The sequence below is a fragment of the Carcharodon carcharias genome, chromosome 2 (genome assembly GCF_017639515.1).
Source record: "Carcharodon carcharias isolate sCarCar2 chromosome 2, sCarCar2.pri, whole genome shotgun sequence".
Lineage (NCBI taxonomy): Eukaryota > Metazoa > Chordata > Chondrichthyes > Lamniformes > Lamnidae > Carcharodon > Carcharodon carcharias.
The window spans coordinates 17,188,896-17,208,632 of NC_054468.1; the positions used below are offsets into that span (position 1 = coordinate 17,188,896).

At 43.7% G+C, this 19,737-nt stretch overlaps 1 protein-coding gene across 1 annotated transcript in view; it reads left to right on the forward strand.

Annotated features, from left to right (window-relative positions):
- The first annotated feature begins 529 nt into the window (after window positions 1-529).
- LOC121271854 (succinate receptor 1-like) overlaps window positions 530-19,737 on the forward strand; it is an 85,627-nt gene continuing 66,419 nt past the window's right edge. Inside the window, exons 1-4 of the mRNA XM_041178152.1 lie at window positions 530-588; window positions 7,309-7,499; window positions 8,845-8,961; window positions 10,904-11,016. The gene's annotated coding sequence lies outside the window, so the exon portion shown is untranslated. The remainder of the gene's footprint in view (window positions 589-7,308; window positions 7,500-8,844; window positions 8,962-10,903; window positions 11,017-19,737) is intronic.

Genomic DNA, 19,737 nt, shown 5'->3' on the forward strand with positions numbered 1-19,737 from the left:
GTTGGAGCTGCACTCATCCAGGCAAGTGGGGAGTATTCTATCATGCTCCTTGTGCCTTGTAAATGGTAGACAGGCTTTGGGGAGTCAGGTGGTGAGTTACTTGCCACAGGATTCCTAGCCTCTGACCTGCTCTTGTAGCCAGCTCAGTTTCTTCATAAAGATGATACCAGAACTGAGAAGTTATAACTATCTCGACAGCTGGGGCTTTTTTCTCTAGAAAAGAGAAGGCTGTGGGATGACCTGATAGATGCCTTTAAAATTATGGAATGCTTTGAAACTGGAGACATAAGCCAAGGTTTTATGGCCCCTCCCGCCCGGCGGGATATTATGGTCCCGCGGAACTGAATGGAGATTTAAATGGTTCGCCGCATCCGGCGGGGGGTGGGGGGAGGGCAGGGGGGTTGGTGTTGGGGGTGGAGACACACACCATGATGGGGGCCGTAAAATCCTGCCCATAAAGACGTTTGTGAGAGAGGCAAAAACAAGAGGCCATAATTGAGATAGTCACGAGTAAGTCCAACGAGAAACACAAGAGAAGATTACTTACACAAGAGAGTGGTTAGAATATAGAACTCGCTAATACACGAGGTACATTTGCTGAGTCGCATTGAAGGGGAAGCTAAAGAAGGACATGGGGAAAAACGGAATTAAGGTTATCCTAGAGCTATAGGGTTAGTTATCGCAGGATGGGAGGAGGATCAAGAGCAGCATAAACACTGGTACAGGCCATTTGACCTGAAAGGTATTTCTGCGAATTCTGATGTACAGTAAGCTTCGTGTTACCCAGTCCCATACCAACCGGCATGCCCTGTTAACCATAATTTCTGACAGCTCAACTTTTTCTCGAAGTCAGTCTGGAGATCAGAAATGAAGAGTCAAATAGCAGATTTCCGAAACCCAAAAGTCGGGGCTGATCGTCGGTTGTGACGGGGATCTGCTTTGTTCAGGTTTGATTAAAAAGCCGGCTGGGAACCCACGAAGCTGCCCGAAGGTTGGAAGCAGCAGTTACCACTCAGAGCAAAACTGACAGCTCGATTTCTTTTCTGGAAATGGCCGATCAGAAGGCGTGGTGTCAGCTTGGTCTTCAGTTGTGGCAGTTTTACAGTGATACCCTGAGACTGCCCAGCAGTTTCCTCTTTCCCCTCAACCCCTCAAAGACACAGTAGCACCTTGTCTTGTGTCGAGAGCAACGTAACTCCCCATTAACCAGCGTTTTTGATTAACTGGTGCACCCCCCACAATTCCTGGAGCATGCCAAATAACAACAAATTTTTACTGTAACTCTGTGCAACTCCCAAGCTGTTAGAGTTGCTCCGGAATGTTGAGTGTAAGTAGGAAATCATCATATGTGGATCATGATGCGGAGGTACTGTATGATAATGTCATGCATCCTTCAGCTGTAATGTAAGTTTAATAACTAAGAAGCCTTAAAGCATCCGATTAGTACTCTTTATTGAATTAAGTGAATGAGGTAATAAAATACAATGCCTTACATGCAGTGCATATGACAATCAAGTAGCATTACCAAGGACTCGTGCAGAAATGAGGGTCTTCAAGGAGCTGCAGTCTGTTGTAGCTTTGGTACGTTTAATTACATAGGGACTAATGTGAGTCCCATATGTTTTCATGTTCTGTTTGTTGACACATAAGCTTGTTTGATGTTAAAGTCAACTATGATTATTTGGTATTCATGCTTTTGACTTGGATTGTTTGTACACTTCTGATGTTTCACATATGAATGTATATTAATTCCCTGCATCATTCAAAGTCATATAAGCATTGCAGAGGGGATAGTAATATGTGGATAAAGCTTACTATGCCTATTGTACCTGGTATGCCAATATTCACACACACCCAATTGTAGAATCACCCCCAATATCCAGTCTCTGCTTATTTCATTGTTGCTTTTTGAGCTCTTCCACAGACCAAATTAAAACCACAACAGCTTGTATTTCTGTGACGTTCTTAATGGAGTGGCAGGACACTAAAAGCATCCCAATAATAGTAAAAAGAGAGGGAGGAACTTAAAAAAAGTCATTATTATGAGAGGAGAAGGCTGACATTCCAGTGGCCACAGTGATAGTGAATGCATTTGCTGTAAATGCAATCTTCCAAAATTCCATAGATTATGGAAAGGTCCCAGTGGATTGCAAAACTGCAAATGTAACAGCCATATTCAAGAAAGGAGGAAAGACCAAAAGCAGGAAACTATAGTCCATTTAGGCGAACATTTGCCTTTGAGAAAATGCTGGAATCCATTATTAAGGAAGTAATAGCAGGATATTTAAAAAATCTTAATACAACCAGGCAGAGTCAACATGGTTATGTGAAAGGGAAATCATGTTTGACAAATTTATTAAATGTACTAAACTATGACTAATGGAGTGCCACTGGGATCAGTGTTGGGGCCTCAACTATTTACAATCTATAATAATGACTTGGTTGAAGGAAGTAAGGGTATGGTGGTCAAGTTTGCTGACACTACAAGGATAGGTGGGAAAGCAAATTGTGAGGAGGACATAAACAGTCTACAAATGAGACATGGATAATTAAGTGAGTGGGCAAAAATTTGGCAGAGGGGTGTAATCTGGGGTAAGGTTGTCCACTTTGGCAGGAAAAATAGAGAAGCAAAATATTATTTAAATGGAGAGAGACTGCAGAATGCTGCAGTACAGAGGAATATGGGTGTCCTCACACATGAATCACAAAAAGTTAGTATGCAGGTGCAGCAAGTAATTAGGAAGGCAAATGGATTGCTGGAATTTATTGCAAGGTGGGTGGAGTACAAAACTAGGAAAGTCTTGGTTCAACTGTACAGGACATTGGTTAGACCATATCTAAAGCACGAGATACAATTTTGGTCTCCTTATTTAAAGAAGGATATACTTGCTTTGAAGGAAATTCATGGAAGGTTAACTAGGTTGATTCTTGAGATGAGGCTGTCTTATGAGAAAAGGTTGAGCAGGTTGGGCCTATACTTATTGGAGTTTAGAGGAATGAAAGGTGATCTTATTCAAACATAAGATTCTGAGGGGGGAGGTTGGTAACATGGCACACACTGAGAGGACAGAATTCTAAGAGACAAATTGATTGAAACAAATAAGATGCTGAGGGGTCTTGACAGGGTGAATGTGGAAAGGAAGTTTCCATTTGTGGGAGAATCTAGAACTAGGGATCACTGTTTAAAAATAAGGGATGAGGAGAAAGTTTTTCTCTCAAAGAGTTGTGAGTCTTTGGAACTCTCTTCCTCGAAAGGTGGTGGAAGCAGAGTCTTTGAATATTTTTAAGTCAGAGGAAGATAGATTCCTGATAAGCAAGTGGGTGATAGGTTATCGGGATAGGTGGGAATGTGGAGTTGAGATTACAATCAGGTCAGCCATGATCTTATTGAATGGTGGAGCAGGCTTGAGGGGTCAAGTGGCCTACTCCTGTTCCTAATTTGTATGTTTCAATGTTCGTATGTTAGGATGCCCCCCTCGTGGGGTATCTAGAACTAAGGGGCACCGGTTAAAAATAAAGGCTTTCCCATTTAAGACACAGTTTAGGAGGAATTTCTTCCCCCAGAGGATTGTTAATCTTTGGAACTCTCTAACCCAGACAGCTGTGGATACTGAATCATTGAATATATTGAAGGTTGAGAGCGATAGATTTTTGAACCACAGGGGGAGTCCACGCTTAATGTAAACATGCAGGAAAGTGGAGTTGAGGCCAAGTTCAAATCAGTCATGATCTTATTGAATGGTGGAGCAGACTCAAGAGGCCAAATAGCCTACTCCTGCTCTTATTTCGTATGTTCTTAAACATCCCTCAGGATGGAGGAAACCAACACCTAATACATATTACTAGGACATTGATTCCCTACAGCCTGTTCCACCACTCATTCAGATCATAGTGCATCAGTACCTCAACACCATTTACCCGCTTTTGGCTCATATCCCTTGATATCCTTGCTGAACAAAATCTATTGATTTCATTCTTTAACGCTTCTTCAGTTGTCCCTCACATCTCTGGCCTTTTGTGGGAAATAATTCCATACTTCTACCACAGTTTTTGTAAAGGTATTTGTGATTTTATTCCTGAAAGGCCCAGCTGTAATTTGAAGATAATACCCTCTTTCTCTAATCCCCCACCAAAGGAAATAGATTCTCTTTATCCATCCTACTGAATTATTTCATTGTATTAAAGTAGGATTTATGAGAAGACTAAGGGGACGCAACAGACAATGTTCAAATGTAGCGTAGGATCATAAAATAATGCAGCACAGAAAGAGGCCATTTGGCCCATTGAGTTTGCACCTGTTCTTCCAAAGAGGAATCCATTTATTCCCACTTCCCTGTTATTTCCCCATCCCCCTTTTACCCCTTCCCCCAATTTCCTTTTGAAGGCTACTATTGAATCTGAATCCGCCCACCCTACCAGGCAGTGCATTCCAAATCCTAATCATTCATTGTATAAAAGAAGTTTCATTCTCATGATGCCTCTGGTTCTTGCTTGAATCATCTTAAATCTGTGTCCTCTGAATCAGCCACTAGAAATAGTTTATTTTTTGTTACTCTATCTGAAACCTTCATGAGTCTACTCGCATCTATCAAATTACCTCTTAGTTTTCTCTTCCCTAAGGCGAACGACCCCAGCTTCTCCATTCTACCCACGTAACTGCAATCCCTCATTCTGGAACCCATTCTCGTAAATCTCTTTTTGGTACTACAAGGTTTTCAAAGGCGAGGAGAGCTATACCAAGGCAATGGGATTTAAGAAGAGTATTCCAAAATGTCAAGGCAAGATTGTTGAATGCATCTGCACCAAAGGGATTGGTTAGGAATAAAAACAATACGCCAGTTCTGGAATGCTGGAGGGCAATGAGCTGTGGCTTAAAACTAGATGGTGAGATCATTGGAGGGATTTATAAATCAGGACAAATATTTTGATGTCAGTGTGTTAGGAAGTGGTGAGATAATTCAGATGGCTGGGGACAGGGGTGATACAGGAGTGGGCCATAGTACAAATAAGATAAAGGTAGTGCCGTTTTAAATTAGTTGGAGTTTGTATAGGGTACAGTTCAGGATGTCCTGGATTTGACAAAAGCATGGGTGTTTCAGTGTCTTCAGAAACTAAATAGAGCTAAGGGTGATGTCAAGGGGGCATTCTGTGATTTTTGTGATGGGCAAAGGGGGAAACATAACACCGAGGGCATGTAACCCTCAGTTAATTTAAGCTAATAACAATCAGCTGTCCAGTACCTACATATTCTTGAACTGCCTGAATGACAGCTTATCATCTAAGTTTTGTTGCTAAACATTAAATCGGCAAACCTGCAAGGCTGCATTCTTGATAAAGTCCTGCAAGGCCCAACCATCAGCGAGGACATAGAAACACTGAAGAAAGTGCAAAAATAAGATATGTTAGGATGGCAGTTGAGAGATTAAAGGTATCAGGAAGGAATGGACAGGTTGGGGATTTTTTTCTTTATAAAAGAACAGACTTAAGAGTCCTGACAGAAATCTTTAAAATGACAAAAGGGCTGGACAAAGTAGATATAGAGAAAATATTTCCTCTTGTGTGATAATCCAAAACCAGGAGTCATAAATACAAGCTTGTTTCTAATAAACCCAATAAGGGAAACATTATTTTATCAGAGAATAAGGGATTCACTACTACAGGAAGTGGGTGAGGCAAATAGCTTATATGTTTTCAAAAGGAAACTAGCCAAGTACCTGAGAGAAAAGAGAATAGAAAGATATGCTGAAAGGCTGAGATGAGGTAGATGGAATGGGAGGAGACTCATGGGGAATATAAACAGACTCATTGCACCAAAAGTTCTGGACTTTCCATGTAACATAAGGCTATAACACTCCAGGGTTGATTTTGTGACCATACTGCTATTCAACAAGGCTCCATGCCAATAATTTCCTGGTCAAACTCCTATGCTCCAATATACACAAATTTCAAACTGTCTAGAACTTCACCACCGCCATCCTAATACTCTCTCGCTCCAACCCTATCCTTGTCTCCACTTTTCTCAACAGTGTGATTTCAAAAGCCTTGTCCTTATTTACAAGTGCAATGTGATTGTGCCTGATCATAGGGCTAGGAAAGTAAGGACAGAAATACAAAAGAAAAATGAAACACAAAGAAAGACAGAAAGAAAGAGGCTGGCATCTCCATTCTCAACCTCAGGAAGTCTCAAAGTGTTTCACAATCAATTAAGTACTTTGGAAGTATTGTAATACATAAACATTACCTCATATCTTTGATGGCTTAGTCATGATTTAACAAGTTAAGTCATAAAATCATAAAACTCCCCAAGGCTCCTTCGACAGCACCTTCCAAAACCTGTGACCTCTATCACTTGGAAGGACAAGGGCAGCGATAGATGGGAACACCACCACCCTCCAAGCCACTCAACATCCTGACTTGGAAATCTACCGCCGTTTCTTTACTGTCGCTGGGTCAAAATCCTGGAACTCCCTCCCTAACAGCCCTGTGGGTGCACCCACACTACATGGACTGCAGCAGGTCAAGAAGGCTGCTAACCACCACAATATGGAATAGGCAATAAATGCTGGCCTAGCCAGCGACACCCAAATCCTGTGAAAGAATTTTTAAAAAGCACTGATAGAGAATATTCAACCCATTTTGCCTGTCCAATGAATCCCAATCCCCCGCACCTTCTGCAATAGCCCTGCAAAGATTTCCTGTTCAAGTATATGTCCAATTCCCTTTTGAAATTTACTATTGAATCTGCTTCCATCAACTTGTCATGCACTGAATTCTAGATGGTAACAACTCACTGAGTAAAATCAATTCTCCTTATTTCCCCTTGTTCTTGCATGAAATCCATCATTTCCTTTATCCTTTTGAAAATTTTTTATCTATTTGTATCAACTTCAACTCGGAATACATAAGCTCAGATAATTCAAAATGGACCTGAGTCTCTGTACCCTGGAGGTCTCTTGCGAATTCTTTAATAGCGCTTTAATTCCAATTAACTTTTGGCCTTTAAGAATACATGGGTTTATGAACACTGTATTTTTTTAATGTGTTCTCAGAATATGGGCTTTGCTAGCAAGGTCAACATTTATTTTCTATAATTAATTGCCCTTGAGAAGCTGGCGTTGGGCCTTCTTCTTGAACTACTGCGACCCATGCGGTGAAGATGTTCCCACAGTGTTGTTAGTTAGGGACTTCCAGGAATTTGGCCCACCGATGATGTTGGAACAGCCAAGATATTTCCAAGTTGCAAGAATCTTAATATATGCCCAAGACAGGCTAGCGTTAACATATTTTTTCTTTTTTTTAAAAAAACAGATCAATTTCAACTGCAAACCAAACCTACAGAGAAGAAGTATAAAGAGCAGTGAATCACAAGCAATACATCAAATGAACCATTGCCAACCACATACAGCAAATATTACATGCTTTGACTTATCCGTTCAAAACATCCCAGTTGGGGAAACAGATCAAGAAACCCAACTCAGAAGAGCCCCTCAGACAAAATGGTGATTTGATTACGTTTTCTAAGGTTTTGAAATGAATTAAGGGGATAGACCGCAAGTAGATTTGATCGGGAAGTCAAGGGCAAAGGTCGTAGCTATAAAATCAGAGCTGAACCATAGGAGAGAAGTTAGAAAACACTTCTTCATGCAAGGGGTGTTAGAATTGCAGCACACTCTCCCACAAAAAGCTGTAGAACTGAAATCCTCTTCCCCCTTCAGGTACCATGTCCCTAAGTGAGCATTGTCGACCATGGACTTCCATTGGATTGGCCCATGATTGTGCTAGCAAAGTACTGCAGTGGTTTGACATTGCCATGTGCAGTATGGCTGATCAGTAATCTCTCCTACCTTTTTACCACCTGCCTTCAGGCATATTGGAAAGACTTACAGGTTGATGATCAACCAGATTGGCCATCAAGTCCTGAAGCGAGACTTGAACCCGATGCTTCTGGCCCACTGCATCACGAGACCTCCCCACAAGCTCAATTAATCATTTTAAATCTTGGATCCATAGATTTTTGCTAGCCAGGGGTATTAAAGGGTATGGAGGCAAGATGGGAGTTAGGATATAGATCAGCCCTGATCTCAGTGAATCAGGGAACAGTCTCAAGGGACTGTTCCTACTCCTAATATTCTTGTTCCTATGTTGCTATGATACCATTGAATTAAAATCCAAAAGAGCTGAATTAGAAGAGTTCTCCAGTAAGTAAGCTGGAGATGCTTTTGTCCGAGCAAAACATAGCTTAGAAGGAAGGGAACAAGATACTGTTCAGCACCAAGAAGGAGGGAGACAAACATGAGGATGGGAGAGAGGGAAATAGGGAGATGAAGAGGAGGATTGGGACCTGGAACACAGTTAGAGGAACACTCTCAGCAAGTGGGAACATCAGCCATTAGGAACATGATTAAGCAACTCTTGGTTAGTGAAGGAAAGCAGGATTTCTCCCATTTCTGTGTTGACATTCTCCCATTTTGCTTTGTTGACAGGAATTCCATGTCTTCTGGCTCTGTGAGGGAGAAAGCTGGAGCTAAAATTGCACTAAAAAAAAGATTTCATTTTAAACTGGCAGTTGTTTAGCAGCAAATATGTAGCCAGAGCCTAGCAACTGTGTAACCAGGGGCAACATGATACTGCTCAGTACCAGTTTTCTATCAAGGCCACATTTACTGGAAGCTGAAAGAGGCCTGATCAATGAAGGTGTTCTGAACTTTTGACACCCTCGTCCCCCTAGATTTCGAATAAATATCCTTGCAGCTTTTGGGCTTAACCTACATGTTGTTAGATCTAAAGGAGATTTTTAAAGCAATTTCTTATTACCAATTAAAAACAGTCTTGCTTTTTTCACAGTGCAAATAAAATGAGCAAAAGATCGACACTGGTTGATGCTGAGCTAAAGCCAAGTTCTAAGGGACGATCAAAGGATTGGCCAAGAGTGAACTCAAAAGATGTCTTACAAGGAATACAGTAAGTTGGAGAGTTGCCAGAGGGGAAGTCCAGAGCAGCTGAAGTCACGGTCACTGATGGAAGGGTGAAGGAAATGATGGGAGGGAATGGGTATGTGCAGGAGGACAGGAATGTACATTTTTTTTTTAAATTTCATTCATGGGATGTGGGCTTCACTAGCTGGGCCAGCATTTATTGCCATCCCTAATTGCCCTTGACAAGGTGGTGGTGAGCTGCCTTCTTGAACCGCTGCAGTCCGTGTGGTGTAGGTTCATCCACAGTGCTGCTAGGGAGGGAGTTCTTGTCTCTGATTATTCCTTGCAGTTGAGTAGCTTGGCAAGCTCACTACTACCTAGACTCGCTCACCACCATTTGGGAAAATGGATGGTGGGTTGTAGACACTGGAGAGTCTGCCATTCCCTGTACCTGTGTGCAAGTCAACAACACCTTCAGTAGAAAGAGGGGGAATAAAAGGTGAAATTAAAGTGAGCCACCATTCATTTTGTTTTAACATATTCACTGTGAAGTTGTGAGATATTCTGTTCAATGGAATTCATCACACACAATAATCAACACTAGACACTGCTCTGGGTCAAAGAGCCTAACTTGGTGAGAGTGCAAGCGGTAGAAACAGATGCAGAAATAAGCCTGCCAAACTTTGCTCTCCTGATTTTAGCAGCAAAAAGATTGGGAATGCAATAAGTGAACTGCGCAGGCCTCTGCACCCCATTCTATTCTGTGTGCTCTCACCAGCAAGACTCTTCACCTTCACCGGAGTCTTGAAATTTCAGAGCTATAGCTGGAACAACTAACCCCTTACTACAACAAAAAACACAGCTTGCATTTATACAGTGCTTTTAACATTGTAGCACGTCCCAAGGCACTTCACAGGAGCGTTATCAAACAACATTTGACACCAAACTATACACGGACACAGTAGAGCAGAAGAACTTGCTACAAGAAGAAGGTTTTAAGGAATGTCTTAAAGGAGTTAAGTGAGGGAGGAAGGTGGAGAGGGTTAGGGAGGAATTACAAACTCGGGGTCTTGGTAATTGAAGGCATGACCACCAATGGTGGAGCAGGTAAAATCAGGGACGCTCAAGAGGCCAGAATTGGAGGGACACAGAGATCTCGGAGGGTTTTAGGCTGGAGGAGATTACAGGGATAAGAAATGTTAGTGACATGGGCATGTTCACTGGAAAGCAAAGACAGTTAAATTATTTATCAAACCCAGATGAAAACACAAACAGAAGTGTGAGCCTGGAGTTTTTACATTATTACATTATTGATTGAATGACAGTGATGTAACACCTCGCCGGTAGTGAAGTGAGCAAGAGTGGGTGTTTCGTTGGGGCGTATTTCAACAAGGGAGATTTGTACGAGCAGATGTGGAGGAGGAACATTACAAAGAGCAGAAATAGATAAAAGAAAAATCCAATGAAAATAAATAATGCAAGTTAAGTTCGCAGTCAGTCAAAAGCAAGCACTGAATGGTCAGCAAGCCAATCATTGGCTGTCTCAGTCATATTGCCTGTCAACCTTTCCAAAGACACACTGACCTCACCTGAGGCAGGAGGTTGCGGATTCAGAGACTTGATCACAAAAATCTCAGCTGACACTCCAGTGCCGTACCGATGAAGTGCTGCACTGTCAGAGGTGCTACCTTTCAGGTGAGACGACAAACCGAGGTCCTGTCTGCCTTCTTGGGTGGACATCAAAGATCCCATGGCACTATTTTGAAGAAGAACAGAGCTGTGCCCAGTGTTCTGACCAATATTTATCCATCAACCACATCAAAAAAAAACAATTATCATTATCACATTGCTGTGTGCAAATTGACTACTGCGTTTCCATTATTAAAACAGTGACTGCGCTTCAAAGTGCTTCATTTGCTGTAAAGTGCTTTGTGAAATCCTGTGGCCTTGAAAAGAGCAATATAAATGCAATTTCTTTCTTTATTCAGAGACTCAGGGCACACAAACCATTTGAACCCCTGGGATCAAGGAAGTGCATGCACAGCACTGAACCTGCCAGCCAAAGATAACAGCAATCAGTATTAGGTCAGAAGAGATCCAGGTATGTGTTCCCGTCACATTTTCTTAATGCTTCATGTGGCCAAAAAGGAATGGGAGGTGCTCCTGAAATCATGCACCCCCCCCACCACCCCGACCCTTCCTTGAGCTGTCTCTCCATCTGTCAAAATAGGCCTGAACTACCCCAACCCCTGCCCCTCCCCCACCATACCTCCCTAAGTTTCCTTGTTGACTGTTCCTTTGGGTTTCCAGGGGCTTTGTTTTCCCGTCCAATTTCCCGTCCCTGCCCGCTGGCCATTGTGTCATTCCCACTGGCACCAGGCTGGAAACTGAGTATTGGCCAGACCTGGGAGTGAAAACGGCCGGGGTGATCAGTGTTTTCCCTCCGGACTCTCACCCCGCTGTCCCAAACACAATTAAAAATTGAGACGCTGGTTCTTTCCGTTCTTTATTCTATCCTCAGTCCTTGCTGGCCCATTCTTTCTGGTTCACTCCCAGTTCACATTGGAAACATGTTGTCTCTCTCACCCAGTAACACCCAGGCTCATATCTGCTACTGTCCCAGTGGGTCAGCATGACTCTACACACCATATGGGTGCTCATGCATGAGAATCCATATACAGTGATATTTGACACTGATAGGGATTTTCTGTTTGTTTCAGATTTCACGTTTTCTTCCTCAGTTGTGTTGTACAGTCCATTGAATTAATCAGCTATCAACACTCCAACCTTGAAAATTTGGTGAATTTTGGTGAATGGAATACTACTTCCTCCTCCTGCCAGTGTCAAGCACTCTCACTGATGCCTTTCTGTTCATTTAATTGAGATATTTTCTTGGGTTCCACTTTACTGGGCACTCCCATAAGTGGACTTGATGTCCCCTACTATCAGGATAATACTTCCGCAACCCAATAAGGAGTTAAATCATGAGATGCAGCTATTGTAAGAGAGAGATTTCTTCACTTGTTACTGGGATACATCGCATGTCGCCATCTGGTTCTTCTCGCTCTGAAAAAGCAAACTGAATGTCGATTTTAGGCGCACCAACTCAGGATGGTTCACTTCACAGCCACTGATGTACTTTTTGAAGTGCCGCTGTTTTAATGCATTTAAATAGGACAAGTTTCACTCGGCAGCTGATAGGCCCTCAACATGAGGAGAGCATGTCCTATTGCCACAAAGTCAGAAGGCTGCTCAATGTTCAGACTGCTGGTTCTGGGGTGACTGCGATTCCTCAGGGGCTCTCTTTCGGGGTCCTTTAATTTCCTCTTGGGATTCACTCTGCGGGGTAGGATCATTAGCTTCCCCGGGGGCACATGGGTTCTGACAGGCGGCGCGGTGTGAACGCTGATCCATTGTCCCCAACAATTGATAAGAGTCTGAGTCCCTGTGCATCCAATCTCCACCGCTCAGCACAAGCCCCTTATGCACTTGTGGAGAGACACAGACAATGCTGCACATTACTGAGGAATGTCCCCTCTACAGACTAAGTGGCGGATTAATCACCTTAAATTCAGCTCATGAGGGGGCGATCGCTTGGCTCCAAGGATTTGCATTTGCTAAATAATAATAATAGCAGGACAAGTCATGATGGTGGATTCTCCTGTCACTTTGACGGAGGAGTGTTCAGCAAGGAGGCCACTTATTCACCATCTAGGTTGGTGTCGTCTCATACGTAATATTATGCAAAATCTTGATGCAGATTTTACTTATGAAGTCATTGGCTTTGCAGAGTGCTCACTTATCTTGTCAGGAACCTGACTCTCTTCTCCTCAAATGTTGAGGTTGCTTGATGACTGAGACTTCACCATTTGGATCTGTCTAGGGCTGTTTTTTTTCCCATGTAGTGAGTCCAATTTCTAGGCTCTGAGATGGACTTTCAGAATGTCTTTGTATCTAAATTGGGGAGCATCCTATGGTGAGAATTCCCATGCTCAGCTGGCTGTAGAATATTGCCTTTTTCAGGAACCTCCCATGAAATGCATTTAAACAGGACAAGTAAGTTATCAGCACAGTGAATATGAGACAAATTTTCAGTTATAGATTTTTTTAGATGAATTAATTGAATTTAAACTCCAATGGCTGTCAGAGTGAAATTTGAACCCATATCTTCAGAGCACTAACTGGACTCCCTGGATTACAAATCCAGTGACATGGCCATTATGCTACCATCTACTCTGCTCCTGGCTGGATGACTGAACCAAACTCATGAAACCCAACATTGTCCCATAATTGGGCACTCTGGCCTGTTGCGCTATCTGTAATAAAGAACTATGGCCACCATTGACCCATTCCCTTCTCAAACAGCTCAGGCATCACTGTTAATCAAACCCAGGGCTTGGATTGATTCTTCGATCAGTGTCAAAGAGCCCTGGAACTATCTCCGCAGACACAATTACACACAGAATTGTGACTTTTTAAAAATTCATTCACAGGATGTGGGATTCGCTGCCTGGACCAGCATTTTTTGCCCATCCCTGGTTGCCCTTGAGAAGGTGGTGGTGAGCTGTCTTCTTGACCTGCTGCAGTCCAAATGCCCTTTGAAACTGAGCTGCAAGAAAAGGAAATGTCCAACTGCAGCTTGTGATGCGGCCAGCAACCATTTCACAATTGCTCGCATTTCTCATATCAATATTAAACGGTTAGTCTACCTTTGACAATGACAAGGTTGTTTGTGACTGGTTGCAATTCTGGTCAGTTAAATAGTTAACACCTTTACATGTACCTTTTTGTTTGCCTTAGCCGCATGTTAGCTCTCCGCATAAACACCATGGGTGCAATTTAATGACCTCCCACTAAGAGGCAGGCAGTTAGTTAGGTGGGAGGGAGCTTTCCCAACTCTTTTGTTGTTTAAGTCCAAGAGCAGGAAGGTTTATAGACCACCCCTCGATCCCTTCCCCCCACCCCACCCCCACTAGGGCCATCTGCCACTTGCTTGTCCTGCTTGCTACCCTTAATGTCCCCATTAGCACATTCCTTAGCTAATATCACCACCGTCAACACCCCTTTGTCCTTTTGTCCATGACACCTTTGGCAATCTCTTCTTTGCCTCCATCTACCACTGGTCCTCTATCCAGCTCTATCTGTCCCACCCCCACCTCTACCAGCTTATATTTCACCTCATTTATCTATTTCCTTAGTTCTGATGAAGAGTCATACGGACTCGAAACGTAAACTGTGTTCCTCTCCGCAGATGCTGTCAGACCTGCTGAGTTTTTCCAGCTTTTTTTGTTTTCGTTATAGACCACCTTCCGGTTCCACCTTCAATCAATGCCCAAAAGTGGGCAATTAAAACCCACTTACGAGCTCATCCCACCATCACCGGTATTCAATCTGCAGTGGGTGTAGCAATTGCGACACAGAAGTCCAAAAGGTTTGGGCTCCTGGGTGGGGGAGAGGTCCTTCGTTGTCAGGCACCGAGTGCTTGATTGAAGGATGTGGTATCGAGAAGGGGTGGGGGAGCTGGGAACTGCCCCATGCCCTTGCTGCTGGCACCCTCTCTCCCATGAACGCAGCCCTGTGGCCCCCTTCGAGCCCTCACCCACCTGTGGCCTGGGTGCCTTGCTGTCTGGTGGGTGCATTTCCAGCAGCTACCACTGCTCCCACTAGCACTGCCTGCAATATGCAGCTGCCGGCCTATGATTGGCCAGCTGCTCGCAGGGGCCTGGACTTCTGCCCCCTGCTGGGGTCCTTGATCTTGGGGTAAGCCCACCATTGGCCGCTAAAGTGCTTGATTGGCACTTGATAGGGTCAGCCTTCCCAAAAGGTGATAATGTGTGGCTATCTCCAGCTCTCCAGATGGCAGACGAGACCTCTGTCATCCAGATTAAATATCACCTCAGATGTGACCTTGGTTTTTGACCCCTTGGGTGGGGGTATTGTTTCTGGTAAATGAAAATATAAAGTTATATGGCTGAATTTTACTGTCATCGAGCGGGGGCGGGGCTTGCACGCCGAGGCGTTAAATGGCGCTTGGTGACGTTGGGCGAGAGTCCCGACATCTCCGCGCGCCATTTAGATTTGCAGTTCGGAGGGTGCGCAGTCGATTCGGCTGCACACCCGCCAAACTATCAAAGGCCTGTTAAAGACTAATTAAAGCAATTATATGAGCTGCCCGTCCAAACTTAAGGTCGGTGGGGGGGCAGGCAAAGAGCTCAAGCAGCCTTCGCATTTTTCATGAAACCTCATCCACGGGTGGGACGAGGTTTCATGAAGGGTTTTAAAATTCAATAAAAATGTTTTTAAAATAACTCTTTGACAGGGTCACATGAGGGGACATGTTTTAAAAGTTTTTGAATGCTTTATTTCAGGTTTCAAATGTCAAACTGCCTCAGGGAGATTTCTGTGCTCTTTCACGCACATCCGCAAGAGACCACAGGCCCGGACTTAGGGAATCCTCCCCCAACCCCCCTGCCCGCACAGGGAGTGCTCAGCGTTTCCGGGCGAGCGTCACGATGGGCGGGCCTTAATTGACCTGTCCACATAAAATGGCGGCACGGCCCAGATCGGGGGCGCCAATCGTGTTCTCGCCCGCCCTTGGACAACCCCCCCCCCCCCCCCCAATGGGGGGGATCATTTTTCCCATAAATTCAACTTGACCATAAAGGTATCAACTGTGGCTCAGTCTATAGCACACTCACCACTGAGACAAGTTCCACTTCAGGGCTTGAGCACCAAAAAGCTAGGCTGATACTCCAGTGCAGTACTGAGGGAGTGCTGCACTGTTGTGGATGCTGTCTTTCTGATAAGACTGAGGTCCTATCTGCATTCTCAGGGGGATATTAAAGATCCCAAGGCACTATTTCACTATTGGTGTTCTGACCAATATTAATCTCTCAGTCAACATCACCAAAACAGATTATCTGGCGATTATAGCATTGCTGTTTGTGAGGGTTTGCTACACACAAATTGGTTGCTGGTTTCCCTACTTTACAGCAGTGACTGCACTTCAAAAAACACGTCAAAGGTTGTAAAATGCTTTGGGAAGTCCTGTGGTCATGAAAGGTGCTACATAAATGCAAGCTTCTCTTTTGTAGATTTTCTGCCACGTTGGAAACTTAGGAACAGGAACAGGCTGTTCAACCCTTCAAGCCTCCTCACTTTTCAATTAGATCATGGCCAATCCATTTTCTTCAATCCATTTACCTGTCATTGATCCATATCCCTAGATACCAGATCTGATAAAGTGGTGTTGCCCAACATACAACCTGGCCCATCGTGTCTCTCTACCTGGCTCACTGTTCAAAATACAGGCAAGTTCAAGTGAAAGACCTGCAAGGAGCTGTCCCTCCAATCGCAGACTGCTTCTCTCCCACCTTTGCTGCTGATAGGCTCACTGGTGCCGGGCATCCACACATCCCTTCCCTTCCTCCTCCCCACACCTCAAAAACCTATCCACAAAGCAGGCATTGTCTGCAATAGCAATATACGGCTGCCAGCCTCTGATTGGTATGTTTGTCGGGGGTGGGGGGTGGGGGGGCTGGACCTCTGCCCCCGGGGTCCTTGATCTTGGGGAAAGCCCACCGCTGGTTGCTTAAGTGTCTGATTGGCACGTAATAGGGCCAGCCTTCCCAAAAGGTGGCGATGTGGTGGCTTTCTCCAGTTCTCCAGATGGCAGACGAGACTTCAGTCACCTAGGTTAAATTTCGCCCCACACCGTGACCTTGGGTTTTGACCCCTCACGAAAACCCAGGCTGAGAGGCACCTCACATTCCTATCAATTCCGCTGAGGCCAGCACTGAAGTTATGCCACCAGAGGTGAACACAAGGTCAGCGTTAGTTAAACCCAACTCCTTCACTCAGCCCTGGTCCCCACTCCTTCCCTGATGGTCAGGATTTGGGGCCTAGTCTGTCTCTCTGGCTCTGCTTCTTAAGCTAAAAGGCAAAAGATGTATTGGTCAGCTCTGCTGCTTGGCAATTTTCAATAGTCATTTTTAGTCATTAGTCCTTTATTTAAATTATTAATTTATTGCCTTGATATTGATGTTTTTTTGAAATTCATGTTTAATGCTGTGCCAAAACTTGTCTTTCCAAAATTTACTCATCCGCCCCTTAAGTGAGAAAAAAATTGGAATGTGGGCCCCTCACACAATAAGGTTGGACGTCTCAGGGATAAAATAAAAAGCCAGTTGCAGATTAAAATTCCCCCCACCTAGAAAAGTAGCAGGAATAAAAGTCTTCGCTGATGTGGAAAAGCTCGAGAAACTTGGTTGTTCTCCCTTGAGCAGAGAAGGTTCACGGGAGATTTGATAGAGGTGTTCAAAATCAAGGAAGAGTTTGAATAGATTACACAAGTATGAACCGTTTCCAGTGGCAGGCGGGTCAGTAACTAGAGAACACAGATTTAACGTATTTGGTGAAAGAACCAGAGATGCGAGAAGGAAAAAAATAATCTACATATTGTTATGGCAACCGAAATGCAGTGCCTCAAAGGGCATGGGTAGCAGCTTCAATTATAAAAAGGAATTCGATAAATACTTGAAAAGCAAACCTTTGCAAGGTTATGGGGGAATAGGATTAACTCGATAGCTCTTTTCTAGAACCAGCACAGGCACAATGGGCCGAATGGCCTCCTTCTGTGCTACCTCATTTTATCATTCTGTGGTTCTTTTCATCAGCAATTGCGCTGTTAACATCCATGGTGCCAATATAAATTTTTTCCACTATTGGTTCCCATGTCTTTCCTGAAAAAGACCACCAATTTCAAGGCAACTGGTGGTTCATTTTGTGTCCTTAGCAATTAGGCCGAGTTTGCCCGTGTTCATTTCATACAGGACTCTTCCGACATATTTCTGTGCCACCCAGTGAACATGGAGGACACAGCTCCCCATCTACTTTGGGTTAGGAATGTGGATTCACACTGGCACTTCCAAGACTGGTTATGCTGTTTTACAGACATTAAAAATATTCTTTTCCTCATTTGTGGTGAAGAAGGGACTACTACTCCTTGAACTGTGAACAGCCTGCTGGGTGATTTGCACAGTTAGCCTCAAAAAGTGCATCCTGCCCTGGCTCAATGTCCTCACTGAAATGGTTGCATTAATTACTGAAACTCAGTGTAGAAAGTTAACAGCGAAGCACCTTTTTAATGAAATGGTTTATATTCTGGTGATAGGATAGATAGGTTTCTGGTGACTCAGGGGTTTGGGGAGCGGGTGAGAAAATGGATTTCAAGCCCAAGATCAGCCATGATCATACTGAACTGTGGAGTAGGCTCGATGGGCCATGTGGTTTAGCCCTGCTCTTCCTATTTCTTATGTTATTAATGCCACTCAAACTCCTCAGTCCGGAAAGGGCACAATACAAACTGTGCTGCCTCATCTCTTACGGATAATAAGTTATTGTTAAAAGAGTTTTTAAATTCAGAGATGTATTTATTTTTCTTACATTCTTTCCTTTTTCTCTTTCTCTTTATTCGACCTTTCTTTCCCTCTCTTTCTTCCTCTTTCCGTAACTAACTTGAATTTAATTCACCCTATTTTCTTTTCCCTCCTCTTTCCTTCTCAAGCCTTAAATCTCATTGATTTGGTAGGTGGACTGTTGTACTCAATTTTAAGCATTCTCCCAGATGCCCTGTTGCCCTCGCCGTCTCCTTAGCAGCTTGCAATTCCAACAACCGGCAGGGCTGAAGAGTGAGGGCAAAGTCTAGCTAACGGGGCATATTGTGTGATGCCCTGCTCTAGCGAGCTCTGGGCCATTCTATTCACTTCCTATAGCTCTCCTCAGCTTTTCGTTTGGATCCCACACTGCACAATTTTCTACGACAGCCTGAAATCTGGAAAATGAATTGGCCTGGTTCGTAGAGGCATAGAGTCATTAAGGCACAGATGGAGGCTATTCAGCCCATCAGGTCCATGCTAGCTCTCTGTAGAAGCAACCTAATCAGTGCCTTTCCCCCTCTCTAACCCCATAGCCCTGCAGGCTTATTTCCCTCAAGTTTCTATCCAACTTCCTTTTGAAATCATTGATGGTCTCTGCTTCCACCCCCTCGTAAGCAGTGCAAGTTCCAGATTACTTTACGAAACAACTTTAACTGGAAAATGATAACTTCTTCACAAATATACAAAAGATGGCATGTGATTGCAACATTTGAGGGCAAAGCCCAGAAATGACTGTTGGAGTTGTTAGCTGATGAAGTCTTAACCTGCTCGTACATCATTCCTCTGTCCACTATTTTAAGAGGAATGTTAAACCACTCAAAACAAATAGACCAATAATCTGTATTTAAAATAATGAACAGAGAAATGGATTCAAAGTTCATCCACGATTATACCCAAGAGTAATTTTCATGCTTTGATTTTGTCCAGCTCAGTGTTTAACCTATTTAGGTAAAAGATTTTTGTGAGTTACTTTAACACAGCTGCGTAAAATAAACATAAAGGAGCTTTACACAATTGCAAGTTGATGTTAATTTAAACATGTATTTCAAAATGCCTCTTCTAAAGGTTCTCACTTCCTGCAATATGAAATAATTGGACTTCACTGCCAGCAAAGAAATTTGACAAATTGAACTCAAGCCCATATTACATTGTAATGGTGTCAATGTTGATATATTGTGATGGCAAAATGATCCCCAGATGGTAAAATATCCTGTTATATGCTCCAGTTCAGAGGAGCTCTTTTCAAACTAATTATCAGAAACATAGGGCAGAACTTTCTGCCTACCGGGCGAGACGAGCCTGACCCAATTTCCGATGGGCAGGGAGCCGATCTCTGCCAGAGAAGCGGGCCCCGCCGCCATTTTACCCAGTGTGACACCCGGCAG